The sequence below is a fragment of the Mus musculus genome, chromosome X (assembly GCF_000001635.26).
Source record: "Mus musculus strain C57BL/6J chromosome X, GRCm38.p6 C57BL/6J".
Taxonomy (NCBI): Eukaryota; Metazoa; Chordata; class Mammalia; order Rodentia; family Muridae; genus Mus; species Mus musculus.
The window spans coordinates 134,121,410-134,142,850 of record NC_000086.7 but is presented as its reverse complement, the minus strand read 5'-3'; the positions used below and the strand labels follow the sequence as shown (position 1 = coordinate 134,142,850).

The 21,441-nt window shown below is 42.3% G+C and overlaps 1 protein-coding gene across 1 annotated transcript in view; it reads left to right on the top strand.

The window, feature by feature from the left end:
• Positions 1–5,139: 5,139 nt before the first annotated feature.
• The window catches only part of Nox1 (NADPH oxidase 1), a 51,291-nt gene continuing 34,989 nt past the window's right edge, over positions 5,140–21,441 (top strand). The window contains exon 1 of the mRNA XM_006528515.3: positions 5,140–5,384. The gene's annotated coding sequence lies outside the window, so the exon portion shown is untranslated. The remainder of the gene's footprint in view (positions 5,385–21,441) is intronic.

Sequence of the window (21,441 nt, the reverse complement as noted above, 5' to 3'; positions counted from 1 at the left end):
GTAGGTGAGCAGTTTATATTCATTATTGGATCTTTAAATTGGGTGGGCCCATTCACATACCACATAGAAAAGAACAGACAAAGGATCTCCTTTTTATAATTACGTGTAGGGGCCCTGATTTGGATTTTATTTACTACAGCTGCCTTGGTTGTGACTGCCACCTTACTCACAGATAACCCTGGTATGAATTGAAATCCCTATACAATAGAAAAATCAATGAAAATTGAGTATGCCCTGCCCTCCCATGAACTGTTACTTAATGGATGCTTGGCATGTTTATAATTTCTGTGAAAGTTCAGCATACTTTTTTTCAGTTGCCTGTGGTCCACTGTAGGGATCCTTAGAGAACTTGTGCTGTTGACCTGGACGTGGCCAAGTTAAGACCTCCACAGTCTCAGCTCCATGGAAGTGGCAAATCTTTCTCTGGGTGAGGCTCAGAGGGATGGCAAGGTCTTCTTCTGGCCTTTGCACAGATGCTGATAGTATGTGCAGAAAATATCCAGACGTTCATGGCCCAAAGACTGTTCCCCTACAGACACTGCTCCTACTGAGATTAGCTAAAACTTCCCCTCCATTCAACTGCATGCCACAAACTCCGTCTTCCTGATTCAGTTGTATAAAAACCCCGTCTTTCTGTTCAACTGTGTAGATAGCAAACATGCTGAGCTTCTGGGTGAGAGTGATTGTGGCTTCTGCGTTAGAGATTGCAGTCCAGCCTATCCCACCCTTCCTGTGTCTGTGGTGTCATCTTTATCTTGCCACCCCAGCCAGGTCAATCCCTAGATTCATGCTGGATCCAGCAGTCCACATTTGTTTAATGTAGCATATAAACCATTTCTTCCTGTCTCAAGTTGGAGGGCCTCTCCATCTTTCCCAAGATGCCTTTTTGTCTGTGAGTCCTTAATATTTCACATTTTGTATAACCTGGATTTTCCTTGTCTTTGATCTCTTGGTGTTTTCCACTTTGGACAATTGGTTTTTGCACATGAGACTTCCCCAAAACCTTACCCAAACCAGCATGTGGCTTAGATTGCTCTAGAGACTCTCCTCCCTCTACATCCTCCTAGTTTTCCTGACCTAGTTGGCTCCGAATCTGTGATTTAACCCACCTCTTTGCCTGACTCACTCATTTCCTTACTCATCCCCAAAGTACTCACACTGGCTAGACAAGCTTGTCTGTCTCTCAGATAGGAGAGGGATACTGAACAAGGATGGTCAGAAAATCCTGCTTCTCTTGGAGCCATATGCAAAAACCCACATGCTTGTGGGACAAGAACAGAAAATTCAAACCATAGCAGGAATGCAATCATTTTTTTTAATTAAGACTGAAACTGAAAGTTGAAATCGTAAGAAGGGATAGTAAATAACAGCATATTTAAAGTCTATGGGCATAGCCTGACCTGGAAACCAATGAGGCTTTGGGCTCTGACCCAGCAGCAGAAGGAGCGTATGTACTTGTCTGTAGTGGTTACATCTGAATGAAGTATGGGGTTTTATTTCCTAGTCATATGAATGGTATTAGACAATGAGATAGAAGCAAAATGCTAAGGGAGCACTATAGGCGGAGGGATTCAGTTTTGACTGAGGAGATGAGGAGGGCTTCATGGAGGATGTAATATTTTAACGATGCATTGAAAGGTAAATAGAATTTTTTTTCCATTGGTGATGCTGGGTGGGGATGTATTTTTAGCAGAGAGAACACTATAAGTGATACCACAGAGGTGTCATGCTTCACCACAGATGCGTTCACTGAATAGCAAGTGCTTTCTAGATGCAGTATTTTAGGGACGAGGCACAGAGATTAGGTTGCAAAAGCAGACTTGGAGATAGGAGAAATGCAGAGGGCCCTAAGATGCTAAAAGACAATCTGAGCTGGGTGTGGTGGGGCACACCTTTAATTCCAACACTCAGGAGGCAGACTAGGTTACAAAAAGCAGATATGGAGATAGGAGAAATTCAGAGGGCCCTAAAGCTGCTAAAAAAGGACAATCTGAGCTGGGTGTAGTGGGGGCACACCTTTAATTCCAGCACTCAGGAGGCAGAGGCAGGCAGATCTCTGTGAGTTCAAGGCCAGCCTGGTTACAGAGTGAGTTCCAGGATAGCTAGGGCAACATAGAGACACCCTGTCTCAAAACAAAAACAAAACACAGAAGGAGGAGGAGGAGGAGGAGGAGGAGGGGGGGAGAAAAAGAAGCAAAAGGTGGCCCTGAGTCTATAAGCCAGTGGAAGAATAACTGAAAGCTTTAAAATTCACATATGGAAATTGACACTTTTAGAACAACATACAGTTCTGTGAATTTTATCACACGTGTAGATGTCCCCACTCCTCCAATCAAATCACAGAATAATTCCAAGAACCCATCGTGTTCCTTTCGCTACCCACTCCTCTTCCCATCCTAACAACCTTGGATTCGTTTTCTGTTCCTACAGTTGGTCATTTTGAAACTGATGACAAAACATGGAAGCTGTCGAATTGAAGGGCTGTGGGGAAAGGGGTGACTTGGCAAGGGCCCTTTCAGAAAGATCACTTTGTTTTTTGTGTGAAGGATGGCCAGGGGAGCGGGGGAAAGGAGAAGCTAGAAGACCAGCTGCAAGAGTTCAAACCAGAGACGAATGTTTGGTGCATGTGGTACATAGTCATTCAAGGGACGGTTGTAGTTAGGGAAGCAGCTGTGGGAAGAAAATGAAATGGAACTAGGTCATGTTGACATCTCTATATTGCTTTCATATATTTTAGTATGATTACCAAGGGGCTATAATAGTGCATGCGCACACACACACCACAGTGGGCTGCAAAAGAACACACACATTATACGCCACAGTTTATTCTCTGAAAACGACATATATTTTGTTGTCACAGAAAAGAAAATGTCTAGGAGGTGTAGAAATGTACGCCGAGATCTTAAATTGTTATTGCTGCACAGTGGGCTCAAAGGCAGTGATTTTCTTTTCTAACATTCTACACTGTAAGCAGACCTATTTGCTCAGCTGCTACCCCTCTCTCCCGACCTTGATGCTTCAAGAGCAAGAAACAGAACAGGCGAAATAGATGCACTCCTTTCATTCCTGGAACCCTGGCCATGTGGTGGCCACAGCCCATTTTAACCACCAGGTATTATTTCTTTGTTGCTGAAGAGAGCACTGCGGAAATGTGACTGGAGCGTGATTACATAGATAATGAAGGGTAATTCAAAAACTAGAATCCAGGGCTTATAGCCCCATATTTCTTTTTGCCAACTTTTTAACCATCAAAAATGTTCAAGCATACATGAAAGAATAATACAGGAGACTTTCACGTACCATCCCTTGGCTTCAGCAATGATAATTTTTTGAAAACTTTCCCTTAACTTTTTTTTTCTCTAGTACTGGAGATTGAACGCAGGGTCCTGTGCATGCTAAGCAAGCATGCTATCAATGTGCTACACTCTGACTTTCTTTTATGAATATTATTTCACTTAGACACCAATCATTATTCCTTTCCACCAACTAGAAGAGTTACATAAAACTTCACATATACGTAAAGATTTCGTTGTTTTAAAAGCAACTACTATGCCATATGCAGGCCAGTGGAAATTAATAATAGTTCCTTAATCCTCTGTCAACAATCCATTTTTCATAGCCATTTTCAAGCTCTTTTTGCACAGTGGGAAGATTTAGAAAAGAATTCAAACAAGGTCTATTAACCGAACTTAGTTAATGAAGCCTCAATTCAATTTTATCCTATAAAACATGTTCTTCCCCTTCCTTTTAGATTTCTGAAACAGGGTCTCACTGTACATCCCTGGTTGGTCTGGCACTTGCTATTACAGACTAAGCTGGTATGGTCTAGAATCTACAGAGATCTAGTTGACTCTGCCTTCTGAGTGCTGTACTCAAAGGCATGCACCACCACACCCAGCTTCTCTTCCATCTTCCATATCACTGATATATATCTGGGTCCTCTATTTTTTGAAGTAGAGTTGGGGTTTATGAAAGACATTTTAAATACAGATTTTAAGCACAAAGGTTAACAAAAATTCATTTGGGAAGAGAGTAAAGGGTTATATAGATCATTGATGTGGGAAGATCCTATCTAAATGTGGGCAAGACCATTCCATGGGTTGGAGTCCTATACAGGATAAAGAGGAAGCAAGCTGAGCACCAGTAGCTCTGTTTCCTGGCTGTGGACACAAAGTTACAAGCTATCTCACATTCCTGCCACTGTGCCTTTCCTGCTTGAATAGAGTATACCCTCAAATTGTGAGCCAAAAGAAGCAAACCCTTCGTCCTCAAGTTGCTATTGTCAGGTATTTGATTACAGAAAGAATGAGCACAGATACCCAAGAGATAGTGCTATACTTCTTCCCACAGGACATGGTGGCATGTGGTGTCTACCTCCTTGACTTTGATTGATAGTACTGTTCATCAATGTGATCAGGGGATACTTGCCCATCTTCCCCTATTGTAAAGACCCTCATCAGGGATGTAGATGTAGCTCAGTTGGTACAGTGCCTGCTTAGCCTGCATGAAGCACTGGATCGGATTCCAGCACTGTAAAAATCGAAAGGTTGGAGTGCAAGCCTGCAACTTCTACACTTAGGAGGTAGAAGCAGGATGATTGGAAGTTCATGTTTGGCTAGGCACGGCCTAGGATGCCAGCCTGACCTGCATGAGACCCTGCCTCTAGAATAAATAAATACACCATAACAAAATAAAGAGTCCTATCAATTTACCTAATTGATCATTGCCTAGATCTTCTGTTTCATTAAGGAACTGCAACACGGAGATTTTTTTTTTCTAAAGCTAGTGTTTCTTCTGCCTGGATTCTTCTATAAATAGGTACTTTCCCTCATTAGCTATCTCCTTACTGTGAGTCACAATGTATTACAGAAAAGGCAAGATAAATGCTTCCTTTTTTGCTCTTGGCCAGTTTTAGAAATAAATTAAGACACATTAAGTCTTAGGGCATTCTTTCTTTTTGTTGGTGGTGGGGGTATGATTAGTCCTTCAGTGCTTAGGTGGGCCGTTTATAACTGCCCTTGTTCTCTGTGTGTGTCAACTCTGCAGTTGAGCCAGCGGTGTGGGTTGCTGGCAGGCCTTTTCAGAGCACATGTTCAGCTCTGGGCATGTGCATGGTTTCCCATTTCATTGATTTACAGAAGTCATGCAAACATTTCTTTTGTGCCTGGCTTCCTTTTGCTGCCTCTCCTTTCCCAAAGCTTTTCAGTTTGTCCTTTGCTTGAACCAACTGCTATCCCTCCTCAGAGACTGCTGCAAACCATACCTGTTCCTTGGAGGTTTTCAGCAGATACTACCTAGGAACCTGCTCCAGCCCTTGGAATATTGAAAGCAAAGAGAAACATTTCACAGCTTCTGGATCTTTCTTTGAGGGAGCCACCAGACAGGTAACTTGCACAGATTCAATATTTTGTGAATACAACCTGTACTGCTTTCTCAGGCACAAACCACCCGCCTCAAGGGTGGGCTGCCTTCCTCTCAACTGCCTGTTGTTTCATGGTGAGGGAGAGACATGGAAGTGGTGATTTAAAAGGTCAAAGTTCTCTCTTGCTGTTCTGCAATGGTCTTTCTCCAGTAAGCTCTCCTTTCTTTGCTGCTGGTAATTTGACAACTAACTCTGCATGCTACCAAAAGATAAAGGTAAATACCAACCCAGCTACAAACCCTTTGATCTACAATGATGAACCACCTGCAAGATGTGCTAGTGCAACAGTGGTACAAAGCTTTGGGAGTAACCAACCAAGATCTGATTGGATTTAAGGTCCATGCCATGAGATGCAACCTATCTATACTCAATAGTGCTCAGGTAATCAAGAACCAAACACTAGATAGCTGAGAGACCTAGGGTAAAACCAAATACTGTAAGGGTCCATGATTCGCTGAAGAAAGATACCCTGGACTCAGCATGTAAACGCAAAGATTGTTTTTTTTTTTTCATTTTTTATTAGATATTATCTTTATTTGCATTTCAAATGTTATCCCCTTTCCTGGTTTCCTCTCTGAAAACCCCCTATTACATCCCCCTCTCTCCTGCTTACCAACTCACCCACTCCCACTTACTGGTCCTGGCATTTCCCTACACTGGGGCATCAAGCCTTCTCAGGACCAAGGGCCTCTCACCTATGGATCTTTGACAAAGGAGCTAAAACCATCCAGTGGGAAAAAAAACAGCCTTTCCAACAAATAGTGCTGGTTCGACTGGCGGTTATCATGTAGAAGAATGTGAATTAATCCATTCTTATTTTCTTGTACAAAGCTCAAGTCCAAGTGGATCAAGGACCTCCACATAAAACCAGAGACACTGAAACTAATAGAGAAGAAAGTGGGGAAGAGCCTCAAGCACATGGGCACAGGGGAAAATTTCCTGAACAGAACACCAATAGCTTATGCTCTAAGATCAAGAACTGACAAATGGGACCTCATAAAATTGCAAAGCTTCACGAAGGCAAAGACCACTGTCAATAGGACAAAATGGCAACCAACAGATCAGGAAAAGGCCATCCAGAGTGTTTTATTCTGCAGAAGTCCCATTACCAAGTTAGAGAGACCACCAAGTGAGCTTGCAGGCCTGATTTAAAGCACATCCAGGGTAGGTGACTTCTATGTTAATCTGTTAGGTCCATCTCTACAGACATTTCATTACCTAGGTGTGGGGGTTATAAACTTGCTGGGGAGGTCTGGAAACTGCTGCTGACCAGTGTCCTTGCCTTAGGCCAGGTGGTGGGGCAACTTCTGAGGCCTGGACTTGCCCAGTTCTTGGAAACAGAGATTTAGGCCTAGTCTCCTTAACTGCCAATTTGAAGCCTGTCGTGGAGTCAGCCCAGCCTTCTCAACACTACTGTTCTGCCACAGGAATGCAGCAATAAAATGACTCCTAATGGCATTCTGTTATACTTATAGATCAATGCCTTGCTCAGCCATCATCAGAGAAGCTTCCTCCTGCATCAGATGGGAAGGAATACAGAGACCCAGGACCAGATAATGTGCAAAGAGTCAGAGACCTTGGAACACTCAACCCTAATAGGATGTCTCTATCAATTCTGTTCCCCCAAAGCTCAGGGAACCCTGCCAAAGAGAAGGTAGAGGGGTTGCAATAGCCAGAGAGGATGGAGGACACCCAGGAAACAAGGCCGTCTAAACACACCAGTACCAATGCGCACATGAACTACAGAGACTGTAGCGCGCATGCACAGGGCCTGCACATGTCTGGGCCTGAGGGGCTCCCACTGCTGAGAGTGGAATTGAACACAAGCCCACAACCTTAACCCAGAAGCTATCTCCAACTGATAACCACTTGCAAATGAAAAATTGGTTTTCCAAAGGACTCTTATTGAACATACATATCAGTCTTAAGTGCAGGCCCAATTCCCAGCAGCAGATGGCCAACACAAAACAACCTTAATGGTATTTTTAGAGTTTCTTTTTCTTTCTTTCTTTTGTTTCGTAATGCTTTGTCTGGACTCTTTTTTTTCTTTCCCTACAGGTCTTTAGCTTACATATTATGGTTTCTGATTTTGTATTTTTCGGGGTCTCTGTGTTTGCTGATGTGTCTATATGTGTTTCTTATGGCTTTTTCTTTGACTTTTTGTTTCTCTGTTCATTTGTTTTGTCCTATTCAAGTTTATTTTTATTTTATCTTATTTCACTATTAATTTTTAGGTGCCTGCTTGTTTTCTAATAAGAGAGAATAAGGAAGGATGTAACTTTGGGCAAAAGTATAATCATAATATATTGCATGAAGAAAATCTGTTTTCAATTAAAAAAAAAAAAAAAACCAACCTCCTCTACGGCAAGGATAAGGATCCTGATAAAGAATTTAAGAAAAGTTGGAGCCGTCCTCAAATGTCCCTTGCCACAAAAGAGACTGAGTGGTTTGGAAGAAGCTTCCTTGGAGCGGTACAGAGCTAACCCAAACAATAACACTCTGCAAAGGCTTTGCAGATGAAGACAATAAATTTAGTGACTCAGCCAAAAGAGGGAGGAGAGTGGATGGAGAGAAAACGGGAAAGAGGGAAAGAGAAATAGCATAATGGTATTTCTAACTTAAATTTAGTAGAACAGAGCTCTAGCTAACTGCATTCTGTTTGTGTTTTTCTTATATTTATAGCTACATTAATTTCATACTTATTTGCTTAAAGCCATTTAAGATTACTTTGTGGCTGCTTTGTCTTTAAACCATATCACTCCAGATATATAATCAAATTATGTATCTTAAAGCCCCTGGAAGTGATTCTCTTCTGTGTATAATTATGCCGCTCACCGGACCTACAGTTCTGATTCACTTGTTTCAGTTGGCCACAATTTTAGGAGTTTCTTTTCTTCTCTTTGACTTGGTTTTATTTTAGCCCACATCCATATTTCTAAAACTTACAGCTAGAAAACAAAGTAGAGAGTTCATTTTCCACTCATCATTCCATCCTGTTTCCCTTTTTCTTTAGTTTCTCCAAATTTTGGCTCATATTTCTGATCTTCACTTACTCATCTTGGAGCTCATTTTTAAATATGTGAAGGTTGTTTCCATGCCCTTTTATAACTCACTGATACTCCATGATGGGGGTACATTGTGTCTATTTAGTCTACTGACATTAAAATGCCGTTAATACATAGCATTGAGTATATGTCATTTATGTTTTTCCCAGTATGTCATTGAAATAGCTTCTAGAAAGTAACATATCCCTATTTAATTTGTACTAGGTATTGGCAAATTCGTTTCTTGGGGTTTTGTTCCAGTATGCATTCCCACTCCATCTCTCTGTCTTTTTAAAATTTAATTCCATCCCTCCACTTACTCACTTTACATCCAATTACTGCCCCCTACTGGTCACCCCCAACCCCCCTCCCATGTCCCCTCTGAGGGAGTGGGGGGCTTCCCTGGGTATCTCCCTACCCTGGCACTTCAAGTCTCCACGAGGCTAGGCGCCTCCACTCCCACTGACAGCAGAAAAGGCAGCCCAGCTAGAAGAACATATCTCTGGTACAGGCAACAGCTGTTGGGAAAGTCTGTTCCAGTTGTTCAGGACCCAGATGAAGACCAAGCTGCACATCTAGTACATATGTGCGGGAAGACTAGGTCCAGCCCATGTATGTTCTTTGGTTAGTGGTTTAGTCTCTGAGAGCCTCAAGGGTCCAGGTTAGTTGACTCTGTTGGTCTTCCGGTGGAGTTCCTATCCCCTTTGGAGCCCTGTAATCTTTCCCCCATCTCTTTGACAAGAATCCGAAAGCGCCATCCACCATTGGCTATGGGTGTCTGTATCTGTCTGAGTCAGCTGCTGGGTGGAGCCTCTCAGAAGACAATATGCATCTGTCTGGAAACATAATAGATCATCATCAATAGTGCCAGGGATCAGTGCTTGCCCACGGAATGGGCCCCAAGCTAGCCTGGTCTTTGGTTGACTACTCCCTCAGTTTCTGCCCCATACTCCACACCTGTATCTCCTGCAGACAGGATAAACCCTGGGCCAAAAGTCCTGTGGGCAGGCCGGTGTCTCCACTGCTGGACTGGGGCCCCTGCCAGACCACAGGAAGTAGCCTCCCCAGGCTCCACATATCCAATGCTGTGAGGCACAGCAAAGGTCACCCCCATTGATTTCCAGGTGCCTTCCCTATCCCAGGTCTCTGTCTAGTCCTGGAGACCCCCCTCCCACCTCCTCACCCCCACCAGTTTCAGACCTCCGTTCACCATCACGGCCATCTAGCCATCGTTCCTGACCTTCCCCACATCTGATTCGGAACCAACCCCCCATACCCCGCCCTCCCAGTTCCCTCCTTCCACCTGCTTCTTATGACTATTTCATTTCCCCTTCTAAGTGAGAATCTAGCTTCCTCACTTAGGCCTTCTTGTTTAGCTTCTTTGGATCTGTGGCCTCTTAATAAAGCTGCATAGAGCCAGTGTGACTCATAGGTAATTTGGTCCTTTTGCCTCACTCGTCTCACAGACGTGTTCAGAGCTCACATCTCATGAGTTTCCCTGCGGCATACCTTGCACTAAAACCCAGTGAGTTGCCTGGTAGCAGTAAGGCAGCCTTGGTGGCAAGCTTAGTCTTGTTGTGAGCCACTTACCAACCAAGCTGCCTGCCTGGGCCTGAAGAATGGTCCGGAACATATTAAACAGCCTTGATGGACAGAATCCATGCTATCTGTGTCTCCCCCAACCACATGAGTTTGTTCATGCACCTTGTGTAAAGAAGGAAGCATTCCACATGCATCTTTACATCTCTCTAAAGTATTTGCTTTCTGTTCATCATGATCAACTGAAATAAGCCACTGAAGGCTCTCAAAACAGTCCCATTGTCTTGTTCCCGTAGACATGCAACTGGACTTAGCCCTCACTTCCTCACAGCCTCTCTCGGAGTTTCCTTGGAACTTTCGCCATCTTGTGGCAGGACAGTAGGAATGAGAACTCTTCCGAGTTCCTAAGTAAAGAACAGAAGATCAATATTCTTTACTATATTTTATTTGTATATGTGTGCTGTTTTTGCATTGTCTATAATGTACTTCAAAGTATTTCCATTTCAGTGGTCTGTCGTATCTTAGTTTACTTAAGATGTGTATTTGTACACTTTAATCACCTCTGAGACCGGTGTGAATGTTACCATTAATATGTCATAGTTTAATCGTCTGCATTCTTTTGAGACTGTTTTGATGTATTAATGAGTGATGGATCTTATAAACCTATGATATCTCACTCTCAAAGAGTCTATTCTTTAATGAAATATTGCATCCACCTACAAGATAATCTTTTGGATTTCTAGTTTCAAGTTGAGGTGATGGAGGTAGGAAGAGGGGGTACATTTGTAATGTATTTTGAAGGGGCGGGGGACTAGCTATATTTATTCACATTGGTGAACCGTTTGGCAGTTCACTTTAAATTGTTTTTAATACGTAGTCTGAGGATGGCTTATCACTTTTTTATTTGTCTTAATCAAAAAATATATACTAAGAAGTGATTTCTTAGTGTTTGAAATAGCCTGCCCAGGTGTTCCATCCTCCAATGTAGCTAGACCTTAGAATGCTTACATTCTCCTATCTGAAGCCTAGACTAAATCAAACGTTCTTAAACTGTTTGTGCATCCTGTATCCTTTTGTCCCAGTAGTGAACTTTTTCTTTTCTTGAGATAAGTAGCCCTTGTTGTCCTGGAACTTTCTATGTAGACCAGGTTGGCCTCAAACTCACAGAAATCCACTTGCTTCTGCTTCCCAAGATTGTAGGGAATAAAGGTGTGTACCATCATGCCTAGCCCCTAAAATGTATTAAAATTACAGTTGATAGCATATGAATGTGTGATTCTTCCCCTTGGTAGTAATACAGTATATTATAATTGTTACAATATATTATCAGCATAGGAAGTAATGTGTTTTATATAATTTATTCATCATGAAATGATCAACCCAAACTGATTAACTTATCTTCATCACTTGCATAATTATTGTTTATGGTGAGAACACTTAAGCTCTACTTCTCAGCAATTGTTCTGCATATCATACATTAGCATGATCGACAGTTGTAATGTTACCCAGTCGATGTTGCTCTAGTTCTCCATTTTAAAGGGCTCTTTTGATGTTGTGCTTTTCCCACAGTAAATGACAAGATTCCCCTCTTTTCAAAGATTGGGAATATCATAGGCACTAGGGAAAATATACTACCATTGTTTTGGTAAATAGTTGTGTTAAACTACTTTCTAAATACTATTTATTTTAGTACTGGGTTTGGCTTTTATCAGAAAGCTTCTAGTTGTCATAAATGGCAGTTAGTGGAGGCTCTCATCACTAGCCAAAGTACCAAGAGTAGGTGATGCTGGAGTGCTTGGTCTAAATGAGACATCTGTATTACACCCTCCAAGGTTCTGAGAACATTGGGTAAGAAGGAGAGAAAAGAATGTAAGAGCCAGAGTATGAGGAGATAGACAACTCTGTGTATGTCTTCTGGATACATGCTACATACATACACTGCACTCATGAACTCACTGCAGCTCTGGTTATTTGTACATGAGAAGGACATGTTTGGGCCTATCAACATTTTATCATGAACTGGAGAGGGACCCACGAGGCTATCTGCCTCCCTGAGGCGCAGTGCAGTTAATGGTTGCTGAGGAGCTGTCGTTTTCTTTAGCAGTTTAGTCACTGGCAAGCTGCCCTTGCTCCACTAAATAACTTCCCAGCCATGCTTGTACTAGCATCTCATAATTAAAGTCACTGGGTTACACACAGAAAGAAAGACATGGAAGTAGAATGGACTTGTTTGGAAGAAGAAAAGTTTCAGCAGGAGAGGGAGGGAGAAAAGAGAGGGGAAATGACTCAAATTCAGTATATACACGCGGACAAATATGTCAAAGATTTCAAAGTTGGGAGGAAAGCTGGCTTTTATAGTAATAAATATGCCATTTCCAGAAAGAAAGGAAGGAAGGAAGAGAGGGAAGGAGGGAGGAAGGGAAGGAGGAAGCGAAATAAAGGAAGGGAGGGAGGGAGGGAGGGAGGGAGGGAGGGAGGGAGGCAGTTACAGTAGCAGTGAACATGTAATCCTAACTCCCAGGAAATGGATATTAGAGGACCCCTTTGCAGGGAGGCAGGGAGGCAGGGAGGCAGGGAGGCAGAGAGGCAGGGAGGCAGGGAGGCAGGGAGGCAGGGAGGCAGGGAGGCAGGGAGGCAGGGAGGCAGGGAGGCAGGGAGGCAGGGAGGCAGGGAGGCAGGGAGGCAGGGAGGCAGGGAGGCAGGGAGGCAGGGAGGCAGGGAGGCAGGGGCAGAGAGGCAGAGAGGCAGAGAGGCAGAGAGGCAGAGGTGGAGAGGCAGAGAGACAAAGGCAGGCAAATGTTTATGAGTGCATCTGCTGGACACCTTTGACATTCTGGGAATAAGCATTGTCTGACCTCTGCTTTCACTTTTGCACGATGGTCTTCCTGTATAAGTCTCTGTGTTCACATTCTTCTTTAGTAAAGACACCAGTTGTATCAATCTGTGATGGTTCATATATGCTTGCCTCAGGCAGTGGCACTATTAGAAGGTGGGAAGCAGGTGTGTTACTGTGGGTGTGGGCTTTAAGATCCTCATACTAGCTGCCTGGAAGCAGTTCTGTTAGCAGCTTTCAAATGAAGACATAGAACTCTCAGCTCCTCCTGCACCATGCCTGCCTGGATGCTGCCATGCTCCCACCTTGATGATAACAGACTGAACTTCTAAACTCGTAAGCCAGCCCCAATTAAATGTTGTCTTTATAAGAGTTGCCTTGATCATGGTATCTGTTCACAGCAGTAAAACCCTAAGACACCACCCTACTTCCCACCTCATATTACCTAATTGCATCTACAGTCACCTTATTTCCAAATAAGATTCCATACTAGTGTTATAGAATAAAATCCCAGAGACTGCTCAGCACGACCAAAGTTCAAACTGAGAATCTGTATTAAGCAAGCTGGCAACTGCCTAGAAAGAAACACTTCTCACAGGACAGCCCTGACTATATATTATAGGGAGTTTTATAAGACATCACAGAAAAACTACATTCTGGTTGGCAGTTGCAAGGGGAAGCAAACAAGCAGTTTAACAAGAACCAAAAATATGCAGTTAGCTGGGGAATTTGGACCTAGAGTTTCTAGAATAGGATTGGGTGCTTTCTCATAGGACTTTTCAGGGAAGGAGGTGGAAACCAAAGATGGCTTCAGCTGAGACAAGATGGAGAAACCTTTCCCCTGTCACACTAGCATACCGGAGTTATGCCTTTCACTGTGAGTTCTAGGAAGATGCACACTTACCTGATACCAACCTTACTGCTTCTTCAACACACTGAGATGATTTTCATCTCAGGTCCTTCAGTCTAGAATCCCAAAGACATGTGACTGTTTCCTTCTCAGTGTTGAGGTCTGGGAATTACCGCACAAACCACTCAGACACTAATGTCAACCAAACAGGGCTGCTTTATTGAACCTACAACCCAAGACTGATTGATCAGGGCTGCAGACCAGACTTGGGAGCTGACTGCAGTCCTGAATCTTTCTCAGGGCCAGTTTATAAAGGCAAAATCCACAGTCTGCTTATCTGCAGGTACAGGAAGTGATGCCCAGTGATCAGCTATTTTGGCAAAACAGAGCAGTTCTAACGGATCTGTATTCTGATTGGTCCTAAGTGAAGCTTCCGGTTGTAGAATGTCTTAAGATTAACAAACCTCAGACCATAATAGGGTATGTGGTCAATTTGACCCTGTTCTGAGCCAAGCTATTTTTCCTGCATCAGTACCAACATGAAATGACTGGCAGACATGGAACAAAATGGCTGCAGCTACGCTGGAGGGAGCAGGTTTCAACACACAGAAGCCTGCTCAAAACACAGAAGACATTTGTCCCTATGTAAACTCTTCTGTTTGATCAGCCTGTCCAAAATAACCCCTCTACCACATGCAAATCATTCTGGACTCCATTTCCTGTTTGAATTTTCTTTATAGAACTCATGATGGCCCCAAATGGTATGTTTATTTATCTGTCCCTCCTAGGATGTAAGTTCTATGGTGACAGAGAGCTTTCCTATATCCTGGGCTTCCATATCAGCTCTTTGCACAGTACCTGTTTGATAGCAAATATCTAATAGTTGTTTATCACATATAATTATATATCAATAAAAAGAAATAGACATAAATTAGATCATCTAAGCTTTATAAACATGTATATAGCATAGACTTAAAGTTACATATATTCTAATTGATTAATTTTATAATACAGTCAATTGCTTTAGACGATATTTTTATTCCATGGGAATTATTTAATGTATGTTGAATGAACATTAAATAAATGAATACTCACTTTGTTCTGTGAGTCTCTGGGAAGTGCAGTAGAGGAAAGTTTTCTCTGAGGAAACTAGGGTTTATCTCAAACTCCCAAAGCCACTTATTTCTCCCCTTTGAAACAATGTAATCTTTTCAAGGAACCAATTATAAAACAATAAGGTTATATTCCTGTCTCCCCAAATTCCCCATTTTCCATTTCCTTGTGCTACTGGTAAACCAGCTGATGGCAGTAGAAATCAGAAGCAACTGAAAGGAGGCCAGAGGCTCATTTGCATGCCTTTCTCAGATGGGAATGGCTCTATGGCTCTCTTCAGCCTTCCAGGCTCTTTCTGGGGCTCAATAAGCATAGGTTGATGGGCCCACCAGACTACGTATTAGGAAAATGAGAATCCTTCTCAATAGATGAACTGATGCATGGAAAAGACAAGGAAGTTCAGCTGAGTTTTCTAAATGTTAAGACCTAAGGTCATGCTAGTAATTTTTATTCTGTTTCTCAGATTTGTCAATGGAGAAGTGGCCACCGAGCTTCCTGAAGCAGAGCGAAGAGCCTAATGACCTTGGCCCTATCTCCCTTCTCCAGGATGTAGGATCAATGACAGGTGCTAAGATAAATCGAAAACTCTACAAAGACTCAGGGTTTTTCCATTGTTTTGGGATTTCCCCCGACATCAGCAGAGGGCTCTAGTCGGCATCTTTGAAGTTTATCTAACTAAAATTGGGCTTTTCCTGCAATAAAAAGGGAAGGAGTCGTTTGGAGTTTACCCTTTGCAAAGATTCGAGGAAATGCAGGAGGGAAAGTTGATTTTGAAACACTTATTTCCCACCAGACAAATCTTTAAATAAAAGGAGGAAGGAATTGAAACCACTTTGTGAGATTAATTCCCAGCTTACTGATATTCGGCCTTTTCCCCAACCTCCTTACACAGGGACTTTTAAGTCTTTGTGCATTGTAAATACCTTTTAGCAAAGCATCTTAAAGTAATATACACACGAATCATCTGTTAAACTGAGAATTCTTGTTCTATAGATCAGTGGAGGCTACAGTGGAATTGAGTGAGTGGGTCATTTGGCCATCCACTTGAGCTCTGCCTACCTCCAGCTGAGTAATGCACTCCAGCATCTCAGAGTCCACAGCTCAAGTACTCCATCTTTTTTTAAACTTGTTCACTTTACATCCTGCTCACTGCCTCTCTCCCAGTCACCCCCTCCCACAATCTTTCTCCACATCTGGATTCCTCTGTCTTATCCTACCTTCAGATTCGACTCTTTTAGCATCTCTTTGTGAGAAGCCAATGAAGCCCTGAATGAATGTGTAAAGTGGCTTTGGTCTTAATGTATTAAATGCAGGCATTGTCTTAATTTAAATCTTGGAACTTTCAAATAGTTATTGTGTTTTTGACTAAAGGGATTGCAATTCAAGAGCAATGGAGTCAGCAGAGATCTGTTTAGTTTTTAGATCTGTTTAAGTAATAGTTTCCTTAAAGATAACAGTACATTATATGATACTAAATGAAGCTTTTAAGTATTCTGATACTATTGGATTCATATCTATTTAGTAACTCTCTTATAACTCACCATTGTACCTCTAAAACTATCCATACTATTTTTAGCCTGCAATTCACACAAGAGTTTCATAAGAGATGAGTTTGCCATACTAGAGATATAAACGACTGCCTAGTCTATTGTATACTAGCCAAAGGATGATCACACAGTGATACACAACTCTGACAAAAAAACCAGCTCGTATCACATCTGGCTTACAGCATAAGAAAGGGTAGACTGATCAAATTCTATTATCAGGAATCAGAAATGGCCAGGAGAACAGAATGTAGAAAGCATATCTTAAGTAGATGTCATGACAAGGAAAGCTGTGAAGGAACAAAAAACAATAGAGAGGTGGGAGGAGACTATCCATAGCAATAATAGAGAAGATCTATATGAAAACATGGCTCCCCCTTTCTTGTAGTCCTTGAATTACAGAGATTCAAAACTAAGTGATAATGATGGAAATGCCCCGGAGACTGTAGGGATAAAGAAAGGATGGAGGAGAACATTTGTTCTAGGAAAGGTGTGAGGAAGTAAAATAAAACACCAGATAGTGTAGTTTGGTAGATTGGTTTAAAAATATTTTATTTTACTTCATGTGTATGGGTGTTTTATCTGCATGTTTCCATGTGCATCAGTCTCATACCTAGTACCTCCAGAGGCTCAAACAGGGCATCAGATCTCCTGGCACTGGAGTTACTGGTTGTGAGCTACTATGTGAATGCTAGAAATTTAAGTCCAGGTCTTGTGGAAGAGCAGCAGTGCTCTTAACTGCAGAGCCAGCTCTCCAGCCCACTTTGTAGATTCTTAACCTTTCCATGATTTATGTGTTTTTCTCTATGTTTTGCTCATAGACTTTATTTTTAAACTGTATTAATGTATTTTTAAGATAAATTTCCATGAACCTAACTAATTTTCAAAATGTAGAATACAAATAATGGCTGGATACTTTATTAGAATCAAGGAGATTGATCTAGATTCCAGAATAAAAACAAATATCAGTCAAATTCTATACACAGAACTAACAAAAACAAAACAAAAAGTGACCATTAAAATGTCCAGCAGCCCGGCAGTGGTGGCACATGCCTTTAATCCCAGCAGATCTCTGAGTTCAAAGCCAGTCTGGTCTACAGAGTGACTTCCAGAACAGCCCAAGGCTACACAGAGAAACCCTGTCTTGAAAAACCCAAAAGCACCCTCCCCTGCCAAAGCCCAGTAATAATTTGAATGAGCTATAGGAATAAATCTACAGGAAAAGCAGATCCCAGTAGTTAAATAACCCTTTGTGGAAAGATATTTTCAAAGACCAAATTTCTTCTTTGAAGGCATTTTTATTAGATATTTTCTTCATTTACATTTCAAATGCTATCCCCAAAGCCTCCTATATCCTCCCCCCCACCCTGCTCCCCAACCCACCCACTCCTGCTTCCTGGCCCTGGCATTCCCCTGTACTGGAGCCTATGCCAATGCCTGGCAAATACAGAAGTGGATGCTCACAGTCAGTTTTGGATGGAACACAGGGCCCCCAATGGAGGAGCTAGAGAAAGTATCCAAGGAGCTAAAGGGATCTGCAACCCTATAGGTGGAACAACAATATGAACTAACCAGTACCCCCAGAGCTGTGTCTCTAGTTGCATATGTAGCAGAGGATGGCCTAGTCAGCCATCATTGGGAGGAGAGCCCTTGGTATTCCAAATTTCTGTGTCCTGACCCTGGGGTTTAAGCTTGCTCACAAGCCCTTCTCGAGCATATATAGAAACCCATCCATGATCTGGGCCATTAGGTATCAAGAACTGAAGCATTGAGGATTTTACCTTACCTACAAGCTAGTAAGTAAAGTGATTGCATTAGGTCAAAGATAAAGGGATTTATTACTTACAGCATAGCACATAGCAGGAGCTTCAAGGTGGTGTCTGTTGGCTTGCCAAGGTTCACAGCGACCAAGTAAGCAGCACAGAGGAGGGGCAGGTGGACCCCGAGCACAGGATGGCTTTACTTCATTGCAAAAGAACACTGAGAAGGTAGTCTTTCTTCTCCCAAGGCTGTTAGCAGCAACGGAATGTAACAAGCGCCCTGAGTATTCTTAAGTGGCCATGTAGTCTTGGCATGTTCAGGAAGTGTTTCAGGAGCACAAGAGATTTGTGGAGGAGCGTTTCTTTCAATAAAGGGTGCTTTGAGGCTATTGAAAGGAGATATCTACATGAGATAGGTGGTTGGTGACAGAAGAAACTATTATTGTAATTAAAATGGTACAATCACCATTCGGAAAACTGCTCCACCCTTACTCAATCACAGGAGTACAATATGATCTATCAGTTTCACTCCTAGGTATATGCACAAAAGAATGGGCTGTTGCAGGATATTTGATCACACTGTGAACACAGAGGTTGTGTTTACTGGAAAAACCTATTTCTAGTTGTGGTGTAGCTCAGCTCTTAGTACTCCCCTTTAATCCCAAACAAGTTAGTTTGTAGAAAGAAGCACCCATGTTTGAAAGTAGTGTCTAATTTGAGTGGCAGACAAAGGGGAAAAAATCAGAGAAAGATTTAGAATAGGATATGCCCAACTCTAACGAGAAGAGATAGGAAAGGGGAAATACTTAAGAGAGAAAAGCACAGAGAAAAGCAGGAGGCAGTTTGACAGGGAGAGTTTTACAGAGAGAGGTTGAAGAGAGAACAAGATAGACACAGGTAGCGACAGAATGAGTCAGAGAATGAGAAGGAACGGGACGATCAGAGCAGATTGCCAAAGTTAGTATAAGGCTAAGCAGAGCAATTCAGAAGAAGACCAGAGAGGCCACATTGAATCCATTATCGTGGAGAGGAGTTTGAACCAGAGCAGCTGAGTTGAGCCATCCAGCCAGAGATCAGAAAGAACAAGAAAGGGTGAACTTATTCAGCAGTGAGTCTCAGAAGCTAAGAACATTCTGGGGTCAGATTAGAGTTTATGAATGCTAGAAGCTTCCAGGCCTAGGCCTAGGTTAGCAGACAGAAGCAGTCAGCCTCAGAGATGAGAATTACATCAGGTAAATAAAAGATACTTTTATGAGGGACTGCAGATGTTCCAGTAAAATTAGCATATAAATGTTCATAGCAACACTATCCATAACAACTAGAAGATTGTCGCAGCCAAAATATATGCATCAATGGACAAATAAGCAAAATTTTATTTATTTATTTATTGAATAGAGTTTCTTTTGGGAAAGAAAGAGGAAGAAGCCCAGATACTTCCACTGACATTGAGAAATCTTGAAAACCTGCTCAGGGAAAGAAACTAGACCCAAGTGGTAGGGTGTGATGATTTCAATTATATAAACTGTCTGTAATAGGCAGATCCACAGAAGCCAACAGCAGATGCCGGAATGCTAACAATTATTGCTAGGGTCCGGGGGAGGTGGATAGAAGAGACTGCTTAATGAGTGGATTCTTCTCATGTGGCAATGAAAGTGTTTTGGAACTGGATATGACAACAATTGCACAATGCTGGGATGTGCTATATACCACCGAGCTATATATTGAAAAAAAAATTAATTTGTATGTGTATAGGTAAATACTTGTACATGTCTCTCTCTCTCTCTGTGTTACCCTCAGAGGCCAGAAGAGGTGGTTATACATCCTGGAACTGGAGTGACTGTTATTGTCATTTGTTATATGGTTGCTGGGAAGCAAATATGAGTCCTCTGTAGAACAGCAAGCACTCTGAACCACGGAGCCATCTTTCCAGCCCCTGGACTGTACATTGTTAAAGGGTTAAAATGGTAGATTTTGTGGTATATGCATTTTATAATGATAAAACATCTTATTGACGTATAGACATTGCCTGCCCCCACAAGTCAATTGCTGAAGCCCTGAAGCAGAACAGGACTTAGGAATACAGGTCCTGTTCATGAACACAGGGAAAACAGCATGCGGGGCTTCTGCTTCAACCTGGGGCATTTAATCCATGCAGGAATTGTGATTCTCCTTTCCCAAACACCAAATCTTCTCTGGATTTCAAAGTACTTTCCCTCTATCACAAGGCCAATTCTCTTATTTCTCCCTTTTAAAAAGTAACAAAAATATTTTTAAAAAATCAGCAAAATGTACTAAAATTCAACTCATATTCCTGTTTTCAAAATTCAAATAATCAGATCGTATACTCTCAGTAAAGGAGGATAAATTTTTGCTTTTGGTTTGAGGAATGCTTATTCCTCTATGTGAGCTGAGTGTTTCTAATATAAGAAACAAAAGTGGTGCACTTCCTTTTAAAAAAGCATATATATACAGCATCCTGCTGTATATGTGAGAAAAGACTTCTGAATCATTTACCCCATGTACATGATAAAGGGTGTGTTTGTCAGCCTTTAGCTCTGCAAACTTGCAGCTACACCTTCCGTCCCAAAGTAGGGAACTTCCATACCCTTTCTTACCTTACCATCTGGGCTTGCTTTCCTGTCACCACTATAGCAAGTCTTAGCGGCCATCGAGGCAGCATATTTTTATCATCTCATAGTTCTGGATGTCAGACGTCTGCAGAGTATAGGGCTGAAATAAAAGCCTCAGTAGGCTGTGTTCTTTTCGGGGGGCTCTCAGGTATGCCCAACTCATAGACTCCATGAAGCCCAGGACAGCTATGCATATGATGGCACAACACAAAATTAGAAACATGTTTTTTTTTATTACGTATTTTCCTCAATTACATTTCCAATGCTAGCCCAAAAGTCCCCCATGCCCCCCCCACTCCCCTACCCACCCTTTCCCACTTTTTGGCCCTGGCATTCCCCTGTACTGGGGCACATAAAGTTTGCATGTCCAATGGGCCTCTCTTTCCAGTGATGGCCGACAAGGCCATCTTTTGATACATATGCAGCTAGAGTAAAGAGCTCCAGGGTACTTGTTAGTTCATAATGTTGTTGCACCTGCAGGGTTGCAGATCCCTTTAGCTCCTTTCTCTAGTTCCTCCATTGGGGGCCCTTGATCCATCCAATAGCTGACTGTGAGCATCCACTTCTGTGTTTGCTAGGCCCCGGCCTAGTCTCACAAGAGACAGCTATATCTGGGTCCTTTCAGCAAAATCTTGCTAGTGTATGCAATGGTGTCATCGTTTGGAGGCTAATTATGGGATGGATCCCTGGATATGGCAGTCTCTAG